We start from the raw sequence: 22,779 nt of genomic DNA, 5'->3' as shown, positions 1-22,779 counted from the left end.
CGCCAGCCTCCTCGCGTTAACAGATCTTCCACAGAGTATTCCACTTCTGGCTCGGAACAAGAGAGAAGCTCCAACCCCTCCACCTCGGCTCCTTTTTTAGGACCACGCAGGCGTTTTCCAAAAAGAAGACCCGACGGAGCCAATCAAAAAAGAGATGCCACGGAACAACGGATCACCAGGTCCCAGGTACTGAATCGCTGGTAGTTAATATCTCCTCCAGATCATTGGGAGTGGCGGAACTTGGGGTGCTACAAAAGGGCTTATCATTCTGCCCGGCTTACCAGTGTAAGACTTTTGATCTAGAAATGGATCTATTACGTTTTTTCAGGTTATTAAGACTCAAAGCCCATTTTTCCACCTCCCCTATGGTTCCACCAGCTGCATGCACTAACCCCATGTCTATCACGACGTTAGGATTACGCAATAAGAGTTCCTTTCGTCCTCCACAAGGGTCCCATGCAGTGGAGACTTTTATTAGCTTTGTCCAAAATTCCTTTCAGACCTTACGTGAGGATATAGAAAAAGGTAGGTTACACTACCCCTCTAATCTCACTCCTGCAGAACACCAGGCACTGACCACACTCCAACGGGACCCCACCCTAGTTATCAAACCAGCCGACAAGGGGGGAGCACTGGTAGTAATGGACAAGGTTCAGTATATTACAGAAATACACCGTCAACTCGGTGACACATCAGTCTATACCCAACTCTCAAGGGACCCCACCTCGGAGATTAGGAGCAAAATAGAAGCTATAATAACTAAGTATTCTAATCTAAGTGTAATCGATACCAAAACCTGTGAATTCCTCAGGAAAAGCAATCCCATCACACCGGTGTTCTACACTTTACCTAAAATACATAAAGACTTATCTAACCCACCGGGCAGACCCATCGTGGCCTCCACGGACTCAATTTTGTCTCCACTCTCAATATATCTCGAGAAACTCCTAACCCCTATCACACAGACATCCCCCTCCTTTATCTTAGATACGGGGGAGTTCTTGCAGTGCATTAGGGAATTACATAGGGTACCCACGGACACCCTTTTAGTCACGTTAGACGTTAAGGACCTTTACACGTCCATTCCTCACCTCAATGGCATCAATGCAGTACATCATTCCTTGACTAAAGCGGGCCTCACCAAAGATCAGATTGATTTATGTGTCGAATTATTGACTATCGTCCTGTATAATAATTTCTTCCTTTTTCAGGACACCTTCTACCTCCAGAAGCGGGGCACCGCAATGGGCTCCAATGTGGCACCCCCGTATGCTAACACGTATATGGCGGAATTTGAAACTTCCGTCATTTATGAACATCCATTGTTCGTTCAAAACGTCTCCCTATGGAAACGCTTCATAGATGACATTTTCTGCATTTGGGGTGGCACATTGGAGTCCCTACAGGAATTTTTTTAATTTCTCAATGGAGCTTGGCCAAGTATTAAGTTTACGATGAGCCATGATTTACATTGCATCAACTTTTTGGACACTATGGTGATTAAGGATCAAACAGGCGTTCTGGCTACAGACCTTTTCTCTAAACCCACTGATAGAAACAGCTTATTACATTATCGGAGCTTCCATCCACCAGCAACCAAACGTTCGATACCAATCTCACAGTTCCAACGAGTAAAACGCATAGTCCCAGATAAAAATTTATGTGATGATCGACTCCAGCAGATGACCACTAAATTCTTGGAAAGAGGGTATCCACCTACAGTCCTCGCACAATCCCGGGACCCTCCACCTAGGTCCCCAGCCAGAGATCAGAGTAAACGTATTCCCTTTGTACATTCGTATCATCCCTTCTCCTCTATCCTTCATAAGGCCATAAGACGACATTGGCACCTTCTGTCCACAGCACATCCGGATATTCCAGAATTCAGGACACCATTCCTACCATGTTTTAGACGGCCGCCTAACCTGAGGGATAGTTTAGTCAGAGCCGACATCGGGACAGGGGATCAGAGGAGACAGACATTTCTATCACGTCCTAGAACTGGCACTTTTCCATGCCTTCATTGTGCACAGTGCCATAATGTGCTAAAGGGTAATACGTTTCAACACCCCAGATCAGGCAAGACCTTTAAAATTAATCACTTTTTCACGTGTGAGTCATCTTACGTGGTATACCTCATCAAGTGCCCATGTGGGCTATTATATGTGGGGGAGACAACACAGTCAGTAAGGGACAGGATTTCAAAGCACAAATCTACAATTCGGTGCAAGAACCTACTCCTGCCGATCCCACACCATTTTCACACCATGGGCCATTCCATTTCTCAACTACGATTTCAGGTCATCGATAGTGTTCCACCCCCTAGGAGGGGTGGCGATAGAGTCACTTCACTACATAAGAAAGAGGCATTCTGGATACATACCTTAGAGACATTAGCTCCTAAGGGTCTTAACCGTGACTATGAGCTTATGGCGTTTGTTTAATGGTTGTTGCTGTATATGATCACTAATTTGCTCTTTTCTATCTTTTTAGAGTCGCCTATACTGACTTATTGGCACCACGGATCACGAGCACCGTCCCAACTACTGGCTATCACTGTGCTCTGGATAAGTCACGCCCACCTTCATCATCCTCTTTCTCTCCTCTTTTTTCCTCTTAGGTCACTCACAGCCACGTTCCTCTACCTTTTGGAACATCAGTAGATTACTATTTAGGTGCAACCTACTGTCATGTATTTGTAGTTTCTGCTTCTATTTTTTCCCCTCTTTTTATTGCCTTTTTGCTAAGTCTAAGCGCTCTCACATAGGGTTTTCCTATACACATACCGATGTATTAGGCAGTTCTGCCTCATCCAATATGGCGTAGGTACTCCCCCTTTTGTCCTGTGCCCTATTACCCGTTTATTTAAGCCTGCCTATCCAGGATACTAGCGGTCACATACGATGTAGCCCTGCCCCATTCTAGATGGATTGTGTCAGCCGGTGCCCCACTTCCGGCTCGCTATTTTCGATCTATACTTGACACAGCCTCATCCAATATGGCGATGCTGTGTGTCCATATGACGTCCGGTGCCCCACTTCCGGTTCGTCATATCCGGCTCCTGTCTGCCCGCCCTACATTTTTCTTTAGTGCGGTCCGCACCATCTCCTATAGCGCGTCACATCCGCCCTATCTGGGACTTCTTCTTAGCCCCCACATTTCCGGTGGTCATCCCGCCCTCTGGGTTTATATACCCTGTCTTCACAGTTCTCCTTACCCGTACAGCGGTGGACACCGCGGAACTAGCTCTGCATAAGGTACTGTATTGAGACCATCGCTATTACTCTGAACCATTTATGGCACCTATTCCCTGACCTTTTTTCTCCCCCACCCCCTCTCCTTAGACTGCATCGAGAGACTCTCATCTAAGATTAACGCTGCATTCAGGACATTGTTGGTAGGCCTGACATATATGCTTTCCACCGTAGTTTTTTCCTCATTTATACCGGTACTAACCGGTTTTTCTGCCATGTCTCCATTCCTATTCTAGATAGCGCTTTTAGCCATCAGCATTCTTAGATTACTCCCATCTTCGGTATGTATCTTCCTACATCTTTTCACCTAGTTCTACTCCCTACCTCACCGGGATTTACCGGCTTCTTTCCATGTTTTCATCACTCTAGGCAACGTATATAGCCATCAGTACTTATCTATCATCCCAATCTTTGGTATATATTTCTCCATATTTTCCTCCTCACTCACTGTGCCAGTATAGTCCTATAACTCTCAGTACCACATATGTTTCACGGATATAGAATCTCTTTCCTTGGCCATACACATGTACGGTTGTCCATGTCTATGTTGTATATACCTTGTTTATTATTTATTGTTTTGATTCTTTTTGTACCCTATTGTGATGCATTATTTTGTAATATACTTTACAGTCACTGACGAAGGTCACATGTGTGACCGAAACGTTTGTACGTTGGGACATAATAAAGTATCCAATCTTCTTTTCGCAACAAGTTGAGTGCTGGGTTTTGTTACTAGTTGGGCAATATACTACGTGACTGGGCAATATACTATGTGGCTGGGCAATATACTACGTGGCTGGGCAATATACTACGTGGCAGGGCAATATACTACGTGACTGGGCAATATACTATGTGGCTGGGCAATATACTACGCAACTGGGCAATATACTACATGGCTGGGCAATATACTACGTGGCTGGGCAATATACTACGTAGCTGGGCAATATACTACGTGACTGGGCAATATACTACGTAGCTGGGCAATATACTATGTGGCTGGGCAATATACTACGTGGCTGTGCAATATACTACGTGGCTGGGCAATATACTACGTAGCTGGGCAATATACTATGTGGCTGGGCAATATACTACGTGGCTGGGCAATATACTACGTGGCAGGGCAATATACTACGTGACTGGGCAATATACTATGTGGCTGGGCAATATACTACGTGGCTGTGCAATATACTACGTGGCTGGGCAATATACTACGTAGCTGGGCAATATACTACGTGGCTGGGCAATATACTACGTGGCTGGGCAATATACTATGTGGCTGGGCAATATACTACATGACTGGGCAATATACGACGTGACTGGGCAATATACTGCGTGGCTGGGCAATATACTACGTGACTGGGCAATATACTACGTGGGCTGTGCAATATACTACATGGGCTGTGCAATATACTACGTGGACATGCATATTCTAGAATACCCGATGCGTTAGAATCGGGCCACCATCTAGTGTATGTATATTAGCGTAACCTACCTAATAGTTAACGATATAGTACTGATTGATAGGAAAACGTCCAATGTGATGGCCACTAGAAAAATGTCAATGACCTGAAAATGGATAGAGGAAAGCATTGTTCGCAATGTGGGGTCATGGATATATTGAATGTAAAATATAGAAAAGAACCCACCTTGGGGCTCTATCCAGAGTATCCCATGTGGTATCATCCGGTCTCAGCCGGTAATGTGCTGAACTATATAAATATAAATTATCCATAGAGATACTAATATATAAGAATCTCCATGGATTGTATATAAGAATATCTGTGGTGTAGGCTCACCGGAGGTGGTAGTGGGATCCGGTAGATCTGTTTGCGGGCCACGGCTAGTGGATACACGCTGTTCTATATATACTATAGCGGTATTGATAGGTTCGCGCGTACTGGAAGTGACGTGACCGGAAGTGACGTATTGCGTTCCTCTAGCAGGAAATGTCGGTTAGAATGCGTTCCAATGACCGGGGAGTATCGCTGTGTAGTCAAGGAAACGCTGATAGTAACATAGGCAGGTAAAAATGTCCCCATGGTATATAGTCAGTAAATGGGGGCGTGATATTTAGAATCAGGTAGGAATGGAGCACTTAATGGTGGTTATAGATTATGAGATCGGCAAAAATGAAAAGCAATGGTGAAAAATAATAAATAAATTAAATGAGATGGCAAAAAATGAAAAATAAAAAATGAAAAAACATTGTAAGAAAAAAGTGGTAAAAAGAAAACAAATATGAAATAAAAGGATGAGTATCAGCAGTCAAGTAGAAGGAGATCTGGGGAGAAGACCAAGACGGGTAGTGTATAATCGACTCTGTATAAAGAATAACTATATTAGTAGGATGGCATGACAGAGTTAAATTCATATTATATACAGGAGCATAAATAATTTAAACAATGTGGCAACAATGTATGTTTACCTGTTGAGGTGCAGTTGGGCCCAGATGGCTTTGTAGACTGTGGCTTCTGTTGACACAGGACGCATTACAGTTAGCACTGGGCAGCCCGCCACAGGGCGTTACTAATAGGCTAGGATCCAGATGCTGTGCTTACTCAGTGTGGACACTGCCGCAGATTATTTATTTGCACCGGTGTGCCAAGCGGCCAATCCCTCATTGTAGGCTGGCTGTCTCATTTGGTATTATCACACCTGTGTAGTCGCCATCTTTACTTGGGCCGGCTCTACCATGATAGTGCATTTGATTCAAGGTCTAGACAGGTAAGCACCTTTGCCTGTTTTTGTGGTGTTTTTTTCTAGAATAGTGGAGGTTTTTTCCTCTTTTTCCTCCTTCTGTGGTTTTTGCTGTTCTGTGTAACCCCGCTCTATCAGTTATTGGCAGCCTTATATTTCAGTGTAAACAGACTGCCAGTCTCCTAATGAATGAGAAAATCGGTCCTTCATCTGTTGAAATGATCTTTTGTGTAGCACAAAAGAATATTGTTCTCGACAACACATCATCCTGTGTAAACAGGACTCGCACTTCTGAGAACAGTGGCAGCCTATTCACACTGAACAATCTATTAAAGATTGCTCAGTGTACATCGCTTCCTGCGGTCTGTCTGTGTAAACAGGCTATCAAATGACTGCCGATCAGTAAATCTTTACCGATCGGTGGCCTCTTTGTGGTGCCGGTAGGTCTGCATAAAATAATAGGACTACTTGCATGGCTTCAACTGCAAGGCATATGTATCTGATGGCAGTATTAGTAATTCTGGGGCATCAATGATGATGGATGTACGTGTTGAGAGATGACACGATTCTGACACTCGTGAATAGGCTATAAAAAAAGAGCTACTGAGGGAGTCTACGAGGAATGTATACAGTCCACAGGGAATGGAATTTTTCAACTATTATTCTAGCCATGGCGTCCTTGACAATCACTTTGAACCCCATCCCTGTTGTACATGTACCATTAGCAGGTGTAGCTAACAACTTTCTTCAAAAACCAGAATCAGAGACTCTTTCCTGTAGTTGCTATTGATCATAGTAGTATCTAAGAGATTGAAGACCCTCCAGGTTTACCATCTGTGTACACTGGTAAATTTAATATACAGTAATACAGTGCATTTCCCATCAGGTAAAGCCAGATGACTTGTGTCATACACTGTGTGCAAAATTATTAGGCTATGTGCACTCGTATATTGGTCCACCGCGGATTTTTCCGCAGCGGATTTGATAAATCTGCAGGGCAAAAACGCTGCATTTTTGCTGCAGATTTATCGCGGTTTTTCTGCAGATTTCACTGCGGTTTTACACCTGTGGTTTTCTATAGGAGCCGCTGTAAAACCGCTGCGGATTCCGCAGAAAGAAGTGACATGCTGCGGAATGTAAACCGCTGCGTTTCCGCGCGTTTTTCCCCGCAGCATGTGCACAGCGTTTTTTGCTTCCCATAGGTTTACATTGTAATGTAAACTCATGGGAAACTGCTGCGCACCCACAGCTGCGGAAACGCTGTGTGCATACCCTTAGGCAAGTTGTATTTTAGAGGATTATTTTTATTATTGATCAACGACTATGTTCTCAATCAACCCAAAAGATTCATAAATATCAAAGCGTAATATTTTTGGAAGTTGGAGTGGTTTTTTTTTTAGATTTGGCTATCTTAGGAGGATATCTGTTTGTACAGGTAACAATAACGCCGGGATCACACAAGCGAGAAATACGCCCGAGTCTCGCATGGTATTACCCGGCTCTGCCGCCTGCACTCTGGAGCGGAGCGTGTGGCCGCATAGCAATACATGGAGCCGCACGCTCCGCTCCTGAGTGTCGGGTGCAGGGCCGGGGATTACCATGCGAGACTCGGACGTATTTCTCGCATGTGTGATCCTGGCCTAACTGTGCAGAATTATTAGGCAACTTTTAAAAAACCAAATATATTCCCATCTCACTTGTTTATTTTCACCAGGTAAACCAATATAACTGCACAAAGTTTAGAAATAAACATTAATGACAAGCAAAAATAAAACCCAAAACAATTAGTGACCAATATAGCCACCTTTCTTTATGATGACACTCAGCAGCCTTCCATCCATAGATTCTGTCAGTTGCTTGATCTGTTTGCGATCAACATTGCCTGCAGCAGCCACCACAGCCTCCCAGACACTGTTCCGAGAGATGGACTGTTTTCCCTCCCTGTAGATCTCACATTTTATGAGGGACCACAGGTTCAATATGGGGTTCAGATCAGGTGAACAAGGGGGCCGTGTCATTATTTTTTCTTCTTTGAGACCGCTACTGGCCAGCCACGCTGTGCAGCAGTTGGATGCATGTGATGGAGCATTGTCCTGCATGAAAATCATGCTTTTCTTGAACGATACCAACTTCATCCTTTTTTTCTGCTAGAGTTCTAAAACTTTACATGGACAAATCAGAAATGCTTCTTTTCCCTATCTCAGTCAACCCCCCAACAGACCTATCCATCAAGGTCAATGGCTGCTCACTCTACCCAGTCCCGCAAACTTGCTGCCTCGGGGTAACCCTTGAGTCTGATCTTGCCTTCAAACCACATATCCAAGCCTTTTTCACTTCCTGTTGTCTCCAACTCAAAAATATTTCCAATGTCCGTACATTCCTTAATCTGCAAAAGCACTAGTGCACACCCTCATCATCTCCCACCTCGACTACTGCAACCTCCTGCTCTGTGGCCTCTCTTCTAACAGTATAGCACCACGCCAATCTATCCTAAACCCTGCTGCCCGACTAATCCACCTGTCCCACTGCAATTTCCCGGCCTCTCCCCTCTATCAATCCCTTCACTGGCTCCCCATTGCCCTGAAACTCCAGTTCAAAACCCTAACCATGGCATACAAAGCCATCTACAACCTTTCTCCTCCATACATCTGTGACCTAGTTTCCCAGTATTTACCTGCATGCAACCTCCGAACCTCACAAGATCTCCTTCTCTACACTCCTCTTATCTCCTCTTCCCACAATCGCATACAAGATTTTTCCTGTGCATCCCCCCTACTCTGGAACTCTCTACCCCAACATATGAGACACTTGCCTAACGTTGAAACTTTCAAAAGGAACCTGAAGATCTAACTCTTCTGACAAGCCTACAACCTGCAGTAACTGTCGTTCCACCATACCGCTAAACGTCTACCTCTACCCTCCCCTACTGTATCCTCATCCATCCCTTATAGACTGTGATCTCTCGCAGCAGGGTCCTTTCTCCTCCTGTACCAGTCAGTGACTTGTTTTCTTCAAGATTATTGTACTTGTTTTTATTATGTATAACCCTTTTCATATATAAAAAGCCATTGAATAAATGATGCTATAATGATAATAGTACAAAGTCTTACATTTATCCATAAACCTACTATTCGGCCACCCATAAACAGTGGTCACAAGCAGAAATGGTTGCAGGGAGCCCAGACATACATGAAGACTTATTTTAAAACGGTTTTGTTTACTGATGAGAGTCGAGCAACCCTGGATGGTCCAGATGGATGGAGCAGTGGAGGGCCACCATATCCCAACAAGGCTGGAACATCAGCAAGGAAGTGGCGGAGTCATGTTTTGGGACGGATTTATGGGGAGAGAGCTGGCCTTTGAATATGTGAAAATTACCTCAGCAAAATATAGAGTTTCCGATTGACCACTTTCTTCCATGGTACAAAGAGAAGAAAGTGCCATCCGTAGCAAAATCATCTTCATGCATGACATTGCACCTTCTTATAATGCAAAGAATATGTCTGAGTCATTGGCTGCTATAGGCATAAAAGGAGAGAAGCTCATGGAGTGGCCACCATCCCCCTCTGTCCTCAACCCTATTGAGAACCCTTGGAATATCCTCAAGCAAAAGGGTGGGTGACAGTTCACATCAAAACATCAGCTCTGGGAGGGATATCAGGAGAGATATTAAAAAAGGGCTCCTATGTTCATATGAAACTTTGCCTGGAAAGATGTTTTTTGATTGAAAGAGCCTTTGTTTTCGGTAACTATGACTTCTTAACCCCTTAACAACCGCCGATACGCCTTTTAACGGCGGCAATTAAGGGTACTTATTCCTCAGCGCATTTTTAACAAAGCTGAGAAATAAGGCTGTAGCGCACCCCAGCGTCAGAAAATCTTCAGGGTCTCCTCTACCGGGGGTAGCTGAGTCCCTGGAGAACATGATTCAGCATTGAGATCCCCGTTATTCATGGAATAACGGCGACCGCAAAAAAAAAAATTAGATTTAAAATTTATTTCTCTCTCCTCAGATATGATCTAGCACATCAGAGGAGAGAGAAATGGGGTTCCCCCGAGCCCCCAGTACCTGCAATGTCCCCCGATCCTCGGACGCACATTCAGTTGAAATATATTGCATCGTCGTAATAGGCCACCGTCCAAGCAGAGGCCGGTGGCTGACTTGTGTGCACCGCATCTGTTGCAGGCGGCCCATAACAGTGACATCGCCAGTGTATGACATTACTGTCATGCGACGAGCGCACTCATGTTAGCAATTTTAACATGAGTGCGCCGGCCGGATCTAAGAAGAGGACACCTTGCGGCGCCAGGAGCGCAAGCAGGTAAGAGAGTTTTTTTTAACTTCTGTCACAGTGGATACTGGATACGGCATGATGCTGGCGCCTGTTCAAGGGACATAAGGGGTACAGCCAGGGCTAAGGAATATAGGACACCTAAGTCCCTTGGCCCTGGCTTTGCCCCCTAGGCCCCTGGCTGTGCTTCAAAGGCCCCTGGCTGTGTCCCCTCGTTCTCTTGCTGTGCCCCTCAGGTCCCTGGCTGTTCCCCTCAGGTCAATGGCTGTGCCCCTCAGGTCCATGACTGTGCCCCCTAGTCCCCTGGCTGTGCCCCTCAGGTCCATGGCTGTGCCCCCTAGTCTCCTGGCTGTGCCCCTCATGTCCATGGCCGTGCCCCCTAGTCCCCTGGCTGTGCCCCTGAGGTCCATGGCTGTATCACCTTGATCCCTGGCTGCGCCCCTCAGGTTGCTGGCTGTGCCCCTTGATCCCTGGCTTTGCCCCCTTGGTCCCTGGCTGCGCTCGCTTGGTTCCTGGCTGTGCCCCCTAGGTTCCTGGCTGTGCCCTTTAGGCCCTTGGCTGTGCTCCCTAGGCTCCAAACCAGCATGAAGGGATCTTGGTGGCAAAGTCAGGGTCAAAGGACCTAGGGGGCCTGGATGGGGCACATTATTAAATACCCTGCATCATTCACTTATGTGTGAGTAAATTCCCCTCCTAACCAGCCCTGTATAATGTTTTTCTGTAAAATGAGGTATGAAAAAAACATTTATATTGTCCTCGTTTCCTATGCTAATGAGGACTTTGACTAGCTAATGGGGCATTAGTTGCACCTGACTAGTGAGTCCTCTTTCCATGTTATCACGAGATTCAGTGGTGCACCGCGTATGATTGGAAGCTCAGAAGATGGCTTCTGGTCATGCACAGTGCACCACTGAAACCAAGAAGCGTACACCTGGCTGCAGAGGTGCAGTGCCGAAATGTGCAGCGGGCGTGCGCGAGATTTGCAAGGGCTGGCGATCACGACAGCTCCTGCAAATTATGTTATCATGTCCACAGGTACGTGATAATATGGAAAGAGGGCTGACTAGTCTGGGCATCTAAGGCCCCATCGACAAATCAAAACCCTCATTAGCATACAAAACGGCAACAATATAAATGCCTTTTTTATAGCTCGTTTTTACAGAAAAACATTATACATTGCTGGTTAGGCAGGTAATTTACTCATACATATGTGAATGATGCTGGGTTGGAGGGCATGATGGACCTGACAGGTTCCTTATAATTACTGTATGGGGGCCAGAATGAGTAACATACTGTACATTATCAGTTTATGATGGCAAATGGAGGACGTTATTACTGCTGTAATATAATTTACTTTTTAGGAGCCTTGTCACGCTTAGTCCGGCGAGTGACACAGCATATAAATACAATGGGATGGAAAAAGAAGAGGAAGGATCTAACAGTCAGGAGCAGGGGATGAGACACCTCCTGACACCAACCTGTGACTGTCCCTAAACTTCCCTAATGCTCTATGGGCTCCTTCCCCCCAATCACCATCACAAGCCTGATCCCTGACTATCACCTATATGAATTCTGGCTAGTGCACTGGTCGGTAAGGATGCTAGCCTCACGACTGCAGATTATATTACGCAGGGGAGGAGACAAACAAGGGACTGACAAAAAGGATAATAGTCAACTCAGGCTCCACAGCAGCAGAGAAAATGGCACCAGGATAACAGAACTCCAACAGCAGCAACATCACCCTCACAAGCGAGCTCCACACACCTAGCTGGTCTGCAAATAAGAAAAACTCTATAACTGATGATCAGCTCATGGGTCATGTGACTATTTAAAGGGAGGTGGGAGTGGTTACCAACCAATATCAGCTGACAAGCCAAAAAGAAAATGCCAGCAAGAAACTGACATCAACTCTTGCAGGACCAAAGGAAATAAACAACATTTAAATTTCAGTAGACCCAGAGCTGCCACGAATCTTTTAATGATTCGTGACAAGACTGTTTTCCATGAGGGGGAAGTACAAAAAGAAGGTCCTGTTACTTTGCAGGGTGGTGCTATTTCGCTTTTTTTATTTCATCTGGCATAGTGTATAAGGCATGGAAAAAGTGGGGAATACGCTGTATAAGAGATCAGCTATAAATGACTGTAATTTTTGGGAGAGACGAGTCCCGGCAGGAAGAAGTGATGGCGGACTGTGCCAGATGAAGAAAAAAAGTGAAGATGAAGGATGTCACCAAGAGACGTCACTGGTGAGTCAGCGTATTTCAAGTACACACACACTTTACATTATATACAGAGCCTCTGTGTATAATGTCACTGGTGATGCCTATATTACCTGTACACTGTATACCATCTACAGAACTCTTGTATATAATGTCACTGGTAATCCCTGTATTACCTGTACACTGACACTATATACAGAGCTACTGTGTATAATATCACCGTTGATCCCTGAACTACCTGTACCCTGACACTATATGCAAATCTTCTGTATATATTTTATATAATGTAACTGTTGATCGCTGTATTTCTTGTACACTGACACTACAGAGCTCCTATATATAATGTCACTGGTGATCTCTATATTGCCTGTACACTAACACTACATACAGAGCTGTGGCATGTGTGGCATGTGTGTATGTGGCATTATTTGCTCACCATGTGATGGTAATATGTGGTCTGGTCACGGTGTGGTGGTATTTCTCTATTGTGCGTGGTATTATATGGTCACTTTGTGATGGAATATGTAGTCCAATCATGGTGTGGCAGCATTTCTCCCTTTTATGTGGTATTATTATAACTTATTTTAGGCAAAGAAGCCCTTTAATGCAAACTACCATAATTGTACATCACAGTTAGGCTGCCGTCACACTATCAGTATTTGGTCAGTATTTTACATCAGTATTTGTAAGCCAAAACCAGGAGTGGAACAATTAGAGGAAAAGTTTAATAGAAACTTGTGCACCACTTCTGGATTTATCACCCACTCCAGGTTTTGGCTTACAAATACTGATGTAAAATACTGACCAAATACTACTAGTGTGACGGCAGCCTTATGGTGTGCGCACAGTGGTTGTGCAGGAGCCTTCTTTGTTTTACAGCCGATGCTCCACTATAACGAGGATAACGGCTGACAGGTATTTACATATAGTGTAGGGTGGACCTCTAAGGTCAATTCCTACTGTGGGCCCTACGCACCCCAGTCTGACCCTGAATGAAACTGAAAGGGAGAAGATACAAATTAGATATAAGAAAAACTTTTTTGACATTGAGGGTGATCAATGAGTGGAACAGGCTGCCATGAGAGGTGGTGAGTTCTACTTCAATGGACATCTTTAAACAGGGGCTGGACAGAGATGGTTTAGTGAATCCTGCATTGAGCAGGAGGTTGAACACAATGACCCTTGAGGTCCCTCCCAACTCAAACATTCTATGATTCTAGGTATGTGGTCATTTCCTGAAAAAGAAGTACTTGACATTTGAAACGTGTTGAATTAAAACCACATCTACTATATAATTGTCTAAGAGTCACTTCCGTCTTTCTGTCTGTCTGTCTGTCCTTCTGTCTGTCTGTCACGGATATTCATTGGTCGCGGCCTCTGTCTGTCATGGAATCCAAGTCACTGATTGGTCATGGCAAAACGCCCACGACCATTGTCACGACCAATCAGCGACGGCCACAGTCCGGCGGCAATATTGCCGCTCTTTCCTCCCCGCAGTCAATGCCTGCTCCATACTCCCCTCCCTCCAGTCATTCAGTCAGCCCTCACACAGGGTTAATGCCAGCGTTACCGGAGCGCGGTGTAACGCACTCCGGTTACGCAGCTATTAACCCTGTGTGACCAACTTTTTACTATTGATGCTGCTTTACATATTTTGTGTGCCATAGTGGTCTGTGAGTGCTTTTTTGCACTCATATTTTGGTAGTATCTCTGTACTTGGCTGCATTCATGTTTCCTTCAATGGCAACCAGTCATCCCGTGCCTGCAGCTGAAGAACACCCCCATAGCATGATGCTGCCACCACATTTCACTGTTGGGATTGTACTGGGCAGGTGATGAGCAGTGCCTGGTTTTCTCCACACACACTGCTTAGAATTATCACGTCTCATCAGACCAGAGAATCTTATTTCTTATAGTCTCGGAGTCTTTCATGTATTTTTTAGCAAACTGTATGGGGGCATTCATATGTCTTGCTTCCATCAGGCCACCATAAAGGCCTGACTGGTGTCGGGCTGCAGTGATAGTTGACTTTGTGGAACTTTCTCCCATCTTCCTACTGCATCTCTGGAGCTCAGCCTCAGTGATCTTGGGGTTCTTCGTTACCTCTCTCACCAAGGCTCTTCTCCCACCATTGCTTAGTTTGGCTGGATGGCCAGGTCTAGGAAGACTTCTGGAGGTCCCAAACCTCTTCCATTTAACGATTATGGAGGCCACTGTGCTCTTAGGAACCTTGAGTACTGCAGAAATTCTGTTGTAACCTTGGCCAGATCTGTGCCTTGCCACAATTCTGTCTCGGAGCTCCTTGGCCCATTCTTTGACCTCATGATTCTCATTTGGTCTGACGTACTGTGAGCTGTGAGGTCTTATATAGACAGGTGGGTGTCTTTCCAAATCAAGTCTTATCAGTTTAATTAAACACAGCTGGACTCCAATGAAGGCGTAGAACCATCTCAAGGAGGATCACATGGAAATGGACAGCATGTGACTTAAATAGGGGTGTCTGAGCAAAGGGTCTGAATACGTTTGACCATGTGACATTTCAGTTTTTCTTTTTTATTAAATTTGCAAAAATTTCTACATTTCTGTTTTATTTTCAGTCAAGATGGGGTGCAGTGTACATTAATGTGAAAAAATGAACTTTTTTGAATTTACCAAATGGCTACAATGAAACGGAGTGAAATAAAGGGGTCTGAATACTTTCTGCACCCACTGTATTACAAGATGACGGTTCTGCTTCAGCTGCAAAAGGGAAAACTTTTTTCAGTAGCCAAATAATTTTATAGGGTGGTTTGTGAAAGACCTAATAAGACTTGGTGCTCTGTTGCATCTGGTCATTTGTAGCCAGGGCTGCCACTAGAAATTTCAGGGCCCCATACTGGCAAAATTTTAGGCCCCCTTAAGACTCTGCACAGGCTCTACGTCAGCTCCGCCTCCACCCTTCGAACTTTCCACAGTATCACCGCCCACTCTTGGAAAAACTCCACTTCTGCACCACGTCCTAACCAATTACACACATTAACAGTTCCCATCGAACACCACATCACATATGTAGCCATCAGCTTTGGTTTTGGCCCAAAGATTTTTTAAGCCGCCACCGCAACAAGGTAGACTCTTTTGGGGAAACCAGTGTGTAATGCAAAATTATGTAAGCCCTCTCTCTGATGCCTCAGCAGTATGGCAAATGGTGCCAGGCAATTTTTTGTTGTTGACTGTGAATAAAATTCTAAGATGTTTCAATTTGTGTGAAAGTTCAACTCAACATTGATCCTCCACGATTCGATTAGCTCATCATTAGTTATTGTCATGTAATAAAAGGCATCAACAGGAAAAAAAAATATTGCTAGTGGGGTTGCATTAGTGAAACCCATCTGGAATATCAAGTTCAATTGTGGGCACCAGTTTATAAAACCAATGTTCTGTTTTTAGTTATGTAGACATTTATTGTCACAACTCTGTTGTCGGGTGTCCCAGGACCAGGGGTTCACTGTCCCTAACGCTAGGGGCGCCCTAGCTCACCCTGTTCCCCGGATTACTTCTGATGGTGAAGATGCCGGGGCCACATATCATGCCATAGCTCCTGAATCTGCCCTCAGTCTGTACCCTTCCCCCACCCAGGGAATAGGGGAGTAGTAGTGGACTGTATTACACCAACCAGACTAACAAGGTAATGCAAACAGGGATAAAGGAAAATACAAACATACACACATAGACAGTAGAGGTAAACACTGCGGAGTGGAGGATGGGGTTAAACCAAAATAGGAGAAGAAAGGGAGTTATCAGACACTCAAAACCTAGTAACAGTCACTGATATATCCACTGATAAATGCAGCAAATGCCTTCTCCAACAACAACTACCAACAACCTCCAGCCATGCAGCGTCAACTCGCTCTGACAATGAGTGCTTTACAGGACTCATATTATATAGGAGATGGGAGTTGCTAACAGTGCACAGGCAGGAAAGCTTCCAGGAACTATCAACTGAGCAGATTAACCCCTGCACTGCACTACACTGCCAAAATAAATTTACACCTTTTATTATAAAGGTGAAGTGCTTCTAATTAGTGCAGGAGTAGGAGAAATCAAATGCTTTAGTCTTGTGGCTCCTCTCTGTCGCGGTAAACCTGTGACATTTATTTAGCCTTGAGAAGAGACTTCGAAGTGGGACATGATTAACTTATTCAAGTACATAAATGGCCCCTACAAAAATATTGTCAAAAACTGCTTCATGTAAACCCCCCTCAAAAGATCAAAAGACATTCTCTCTGTTGGGACAGTTAATGGTTTAAAAATCGCAATCAAATTTTTTTTTTTAGAAGAAAGTAACAAATAGTTATGTACATGTGTAAAATTCTTGTTTTAAACGTCGATTCAGTTGAAAAAACTTGGTCTTGGTCTGACTCATGCTTTGCAAAGGTATCAAGACACTCTTCCCTTTAAGCTTTCTCAACTTTTTGTTGAATTTGATGGACGTGTCTTTTTTCAATCATGCCCGGCATTTGAAAGGTGTTTTCTATGCAGCACATGCAGCTAACAACGACAGAAGAGAGCTCCTATTGCTGTGTTCTAACTATCGAAATGAGACAGACAAGTTATATGGACTGATTGTATGGTACAACCTCCGCTGTTAGGTAGGTGAGAGCTACTATAGGGCCACCTTACAGGGACTGTGTCAGGAATACATTTGTTATTATTTCCTGAATTTTTCCTACCCTACCCGCACCCAGGTGGTTGATGTTGGTAGCATACATTTAAGTATATTTAATTGTCTACGAGATTTTTAGATATTATTAATAAAGTATTCTTTTAGGATATTGCGTTTCTTTTTGGTTGTTCCATGATCTGCTTGCCCATGTACACAGCCTAGGAGGGTTGATGTTACTGACATATTTATTCCCTTTAGCATGCAAAGATAGGAGTGTTTTCAACTGAGCCTTAAAAGGCCCAGTGAAATGATGTCATTGAGACATGCTAACTTACTTGTGATAAACAACGAGGAGCACAGCAAAAGGTGGTGGCAAAAGGAGAAAAGAGCAGAACGCTGCCAAGCTGAGACAGGAGCATAACTTTAGAGTATCTGGTAGAGAAAAGGCACAATACACGTATAACGGAACTTGGTTGTTCAGGTAGTGTGTTTCTGTTTACTGATATGCATAAGGTTGCAGCTGCAGATGAAATAGCTGGTCCATCATGTTCAAAAAACTATATTGGCTGCAGCAGTTTTGGCTACTTGAGTTCACGATGGCCCTGAAAAAAAAAAAAACACACCATAAGGCCGGCGTCACACACAGCGTAAAACAATACGGTCCGTATATTACGGCCGTAATACGCTGAAAAGTCCCGAAAATAGTGGTCCGCAGCTCCTCCATAGGCAGGGTGTGTCAGCGTTTTTTGCGCATGGCATCCTCCGTATGTAATCCGTATGGCATCCGTACTGCGTGGTTTTCTCGCAGGCTTGCAAAACCAACATACCGCTATAGAAGTGATCCATGTGTCCCAAAAAAAAAAATATATATATATATACTGTCTATATATATATATATATATATATATATATATGTCAGTAGACACATATATGTATATATATTAATATTTTTTCCAGCGCTATACAGCTTGAAAGCCGGTAATTCAATTACCGGCTTTTTCTTTCTCCTTCCTAAACCCGACATGATTTGAGACATGGTTTACATACAGTAAACCATGTCTTCTCTCCATTTTTTTGCAGATTCCACACTACTAATGTCAGTAGTGTGTATCTGCAAAATTTGGCCGTTCTATCTACTAAATTAAAGGGTTAAATGGCGGAAAAAATTGGCGTGGGCTCCGGCACAATTTTCTCCGCCAGAGTAGTAAAGCCAGTGACTGAGGGCAGATATTAATAGCCTGGAGAGGGTCCATGGTTATTGCCCCCCCCCCCCCCCTGGCTAAAAATATCTGCCCCCAGCCACCCCAGAAAAGGCACATCTGGAAGATGCGCCTATTCTGGCACTTGGCCACTCTCTTCCCATTCCCGTGTAGCGGTGGGATATGGGGTAATGAAGGGTTAATGCCACCTTGCTATTGTAAGGTGACATTAAGCCAAATTAATAATGGAGAGGCGTCAATTTTGACACCTATCCATCATTAATCCAATTGTAGTAAAGGGTTAAATAAAACACAAACACATTATTTAAAATTATTTCAATGAAATAAAAACAATGGTTGTTGGAGTATTTTATTCTACGCCCAATCCAGTCACTGAAGACCCTCGTTCTGTAAAAAAAAAACATAATAAACCAACAATATCCTTACCCTCCGCAGATCTGTAACGTCCAACAATGTAAATCCATCTGAAGGGGTTAAAATAATTTGCATCCACGAGCTTTGCTAATGCAATGATGCTCATGGCTGCAAAAACCCCGGAAAATGAAGGTAAAGTAGGTCAATGACCTATATTTACCTTCATTTGCGGTGAGGCGCCCTCTGCTGGATGTTTCTAGATCGTGGGAACTTTCCTAGAAAGCTCCCAGGCTCGAGTTCATATGAGGACAACCAGCAGAGGGCGCCTCTTATGAACTCGAGCCTGGGAGCTTTCTAGGAAAGTTCCCACGATCTAGGAACAGCCAGCAGAGGGCGCCTCACCGCAAATGAAGGTAAATATAGGTCATTGACCTACTTTACCTTCATTTTCCGGGGTTTTTGCAGCCATGAGCATCATTGCATTAGCAAAGCTCTTGGATGCAAATTATTTTAACCCCTTCAGATGGATTTACATCGTTGGACGTTACAGATCTGCGGAGGGTAAGGATATTGTTGGTTTATTATGTTTTTTTTGTTACAGAACAAGGGTCTTCAGTGACTGGATTGGGCATAGAATAAAATACTCCAACAACCATTGTTTTTATTTCATTAAAATAATTTTAAATAATGTGTTTGTGTTTTATTTAACCCTTTACTACAATTGGATTAATAATGGATAGGTGTCATAATTGACGCCTCTCCATTATTAATTTGGCTTAATGTCACCTTACAATAGCAAGGTGGCATTAACCCTTCATTACCCCATATCTCACCGCTACACGGGAATGGGAAGAGAGTGGCCAAGTGCCAGAATAGGCGCATCTTCCAGATGTGCCTTTTCTGGGGTGGCTGGGGGCAGATATTTTTAGCCAGGGGGGGGCAATAACCATGGACCCTCTCCAGGCTATTAATATCTGCCCTCAGTCACTGGCTTTACTACTCTGGCGGAGAAAATTGTGCGGGAGCCCACGCCAATTTTTTCCGCCATTTAACCCTTTAATTTAGTAGATAGAACGGCCAAATTTTGCAGATACACAATACTGACATTAGTAGTGTGGAATCTGCAAAAAAATGGAGAGAAGACATGGTTTACTGTATGTAAACCATGTCTCAAATCATGTCGGGTTTAGGAAGGAGAAAGAAAAAGCCGGTAATTGAATTACCGGCTTTCAAGCTGTATAACGCTGGAATAAATATTAATATATATACATATATGTGTCTCACTGACATATATATATATATATATATATATATATATATATATACCTATTCTATGTGTACACATTTATTCTACCTATTGGACTGGAAGCTGTCAGTGTGATTTTAATGTACACCGCAATGAATTACCGGCTTTTCTGTCTAACACCGCTGCGTATTTCTCGCAAGTCACACTGCTTGTCCGTGTGTAATCCGTATTTTTCACGCTTCCATAGACTTTCATTGGCGTATTTCTTGCGCAGTACGGTGACAAACGCAGCATGCTGCGATTTTCTACGGCCGTAGAAAGCCGTATAATACGGATCGGTTTAATACGGCAGATACAGTTAGGGCCAGAAATATTTGGACAGTGACACAATTTTCGCGAGTTGGGCTCTGCATGCCACCACATTGGATTTGAAATGAAACCTCTACAACAGAATTCAAGTGCAGATTGTAACGTTTAATTTGAAGGGTTGAACAAAAATATCTGATAGAAAATGTAGGAATTGTACACATTTCTTTACAAACACTCCACATTTTAGGAGGTCAAAAGTAATTGGACAAATAAACATAACCCAAACAAAATATTTTTATTTTCAATATTTTGTTGCAAATCCTTTGGAGGCAATCACTGCCTTAAGTCTGGAACCCATGGACATCACCAAACGCTGGGTTTCCTCCTTCTTAATGCTTTGCCAGGCCTTTACAGCCGCAGCCTTCAAGTCTTGCTTGTTTGTGGGTCTTTACGTCTTAAGTCTGGATTTGAGCAAGTGAAATGCATGCTCAATTGGGTTTAGATCTGGAGATTGACTTGGCCATTGCAGAATGTTCCACTTTTTGGCACTCATGAACTCCTGGGTAGCTTTGGCTGTATGCTTGGGGTCATTGCCCATCTGTACTATGAAGCGCCGTCCAATCAACTTTGCAGCATTTGGCTGAATCTGGGCTGAAAGTATATCCCGGTACACTTCAGAATTCATCCGGCTACTCTTGTCTGCTCTTATGTCATCAATAAACACAAGTGACCCAGTGCCATTGAAAGCCATGCATGCCCATGCCATCACGTTGCCTCCACCATGTTTTACAGAGGATGTGGTGTGCCTTGGATCATGTGCCGTTCCCTTTCTTCTCCAAACTTTTTTCTTCCCATCATTCTGGTACAGGTTGATCTTTGTCTCATCTGTCCATAGAATACTTTTCCAGAACTGAGCTGGCTTCTTGAGGTGTTTTTCTGCAAATTTAACTATGGCCCGTCTATTTTTGGTATTGATGAATGGTTTGCATCTACATGTGAACCCTTTGTATTTACTGTCATGGAGTCTTCTCTTTACTGTTGACTTAGAGACAGATACACCTACTTCACTGAGAGTGTTCTGGACTTCAGTTGATGTTGTGAACGGGTTCTTCTTCACCAAATTAAGTATGCGGCGATCATCCACCACTGTTGTCATCCGTGGACGCCCAGGCTTTTTTGAGTTCCCAAGCTCACCAGTCAATTCCTTTTTTCTCAGAATGTACCCAACTGTTGATTTTGCTACTCCAAGCATGTCTGCTATCTCTCTGATGGATTTTTTCTTTTTTTTCAGCCTCAGGATGTTCTGCTTTACCTCAATTGAGAGTTCCTTTGACCGCATGTTGTCTGCTCACAGCAACAGCTTCCAAATGCAAAACCACACACCTGGAATCCACCCCTGACCTTTTAGCTACTTCATTGATTACAGGTTAACGAGGGAGACGCCTTCAGAGTTAATTGCAGCCCTTAGAGTCCATTGTCCAATTACTTTTGCTCCCTTAAAAAAGAGGACGCTATGCATTACAGAGCTATGATTCCTAAACCCTTTCTCCGATTTGGATGTGGAAACTATCATATTGCAGCTGGGAGTGTGCACTTTCAGCCCATATTATATATATAATTGTATTTCTGAACATGTTTTTGTAAACAGCTAAAATAACAAAACTTGTGTCACTGTCCAAATTTTCTGGCCCTAACTGTAGGAGCAGGGGCATAGAGAATAATTGTGCCGTATTTTTTGCGAGTTTTACGGACGTAGTTTCTGCGCTCTTACGTCCGTAAAACTCGCAAGTGTGACGGCGGCCTAAGAGGAAAGACCTCCACTATTCTAAACAAAAAAACACCAGTATACAGGCAAAGATGCTTACCTGTTCAAGGCCTCCAACAATTGCACTAACCAGGGTGCAGCGGACCCAAGTTAAGATGGCAAATACACAGGTGCAATAATACCAATAATGCAGCCACCCTACATTGAGGAATTGACCGCTTGGTGCACCTGTACAAACAAATAGTCTGTATGTGGCGTGTTCACACAGGAATGCAAAGTATATGGCTCAAAGCCTATTAATGACGCCATATAGCGGGCTTACCATAATGCATCCTGTGCGAACAGAGGCCACAGTGTACAGAGCCATCTAGGGCCCAGCCGCACCCTGGAAAAAATATACAGTGCACCAAAAACATAACAATGTATGCAAGGTATTGGTCGGTATTATGGCCACAATATTTAAGCTGCCAACCCACGTCAAGGGTGCTTACATATTGGCAGTCCTAATCTAAAAAAACACCATAAGAGGAAAGACCTCCACTATTCTAAACAAAAAAACACCAGCATACAGGCAAAGATGCTTATGGCGCCATTAATAGGCTTTGAGCCATATACTTTGCATTCCTGTGTGAACACGCCACATACAGACTATGCACAGGTGCACCAAGAGGCCAATTCCTCAATGTAGGGTGGCTGCATTATCGGTATTATTGCACCTGTGTATTTGCCATCTTAACTTGGGTCCGCTACACCCTGGTTAGTGCAATTGTTGGACAGCACG

General features: G+C 43.9%; 1 protein-coding gene across 1 annotated transcript in view; it reads left to right on the top strand.

Moving 5' to 3' along the window:
• The first annotated feature begins 5,808 nt into the window (after positions 1-5,808).
• LOC138665283 (glutathione S-transferase P 1-like) overlaps positions 5,809-22,779 on the top strand; it is a 35,375-nt gene continuing 18,404 nt past the window's right edge. Inside the window, exon 1 of the mRNA XM_069752621.1 lies at positions 5,809-5,978. The gene's annotated coding sequence lies outside the window, so the exon portion shown is untranslated. The remainder of the gene's footprint in view (positions 5,979-22,779) is intronic.

The sequence above is a fragment of the Ranitomeya imitator genome, chromosome 2, assembly GCF_032444005.1.
Source record: "Ranitomeya imitator isolate aRanImi1 chromosome 2, aRanImi1.pri, whole genome shotgun sequence".
Taxonomy (NCBI): Eukaryota; Metazoa; Chordata; class Amphibia; order Anura; family Dendrobatidae; genus Ranitomeya; species Ranitomeya imitator.
Note: the sequence above shows the minus strand (reverse complement) of the source record. Positions and strands in the feature narration are given on the sequence as shown.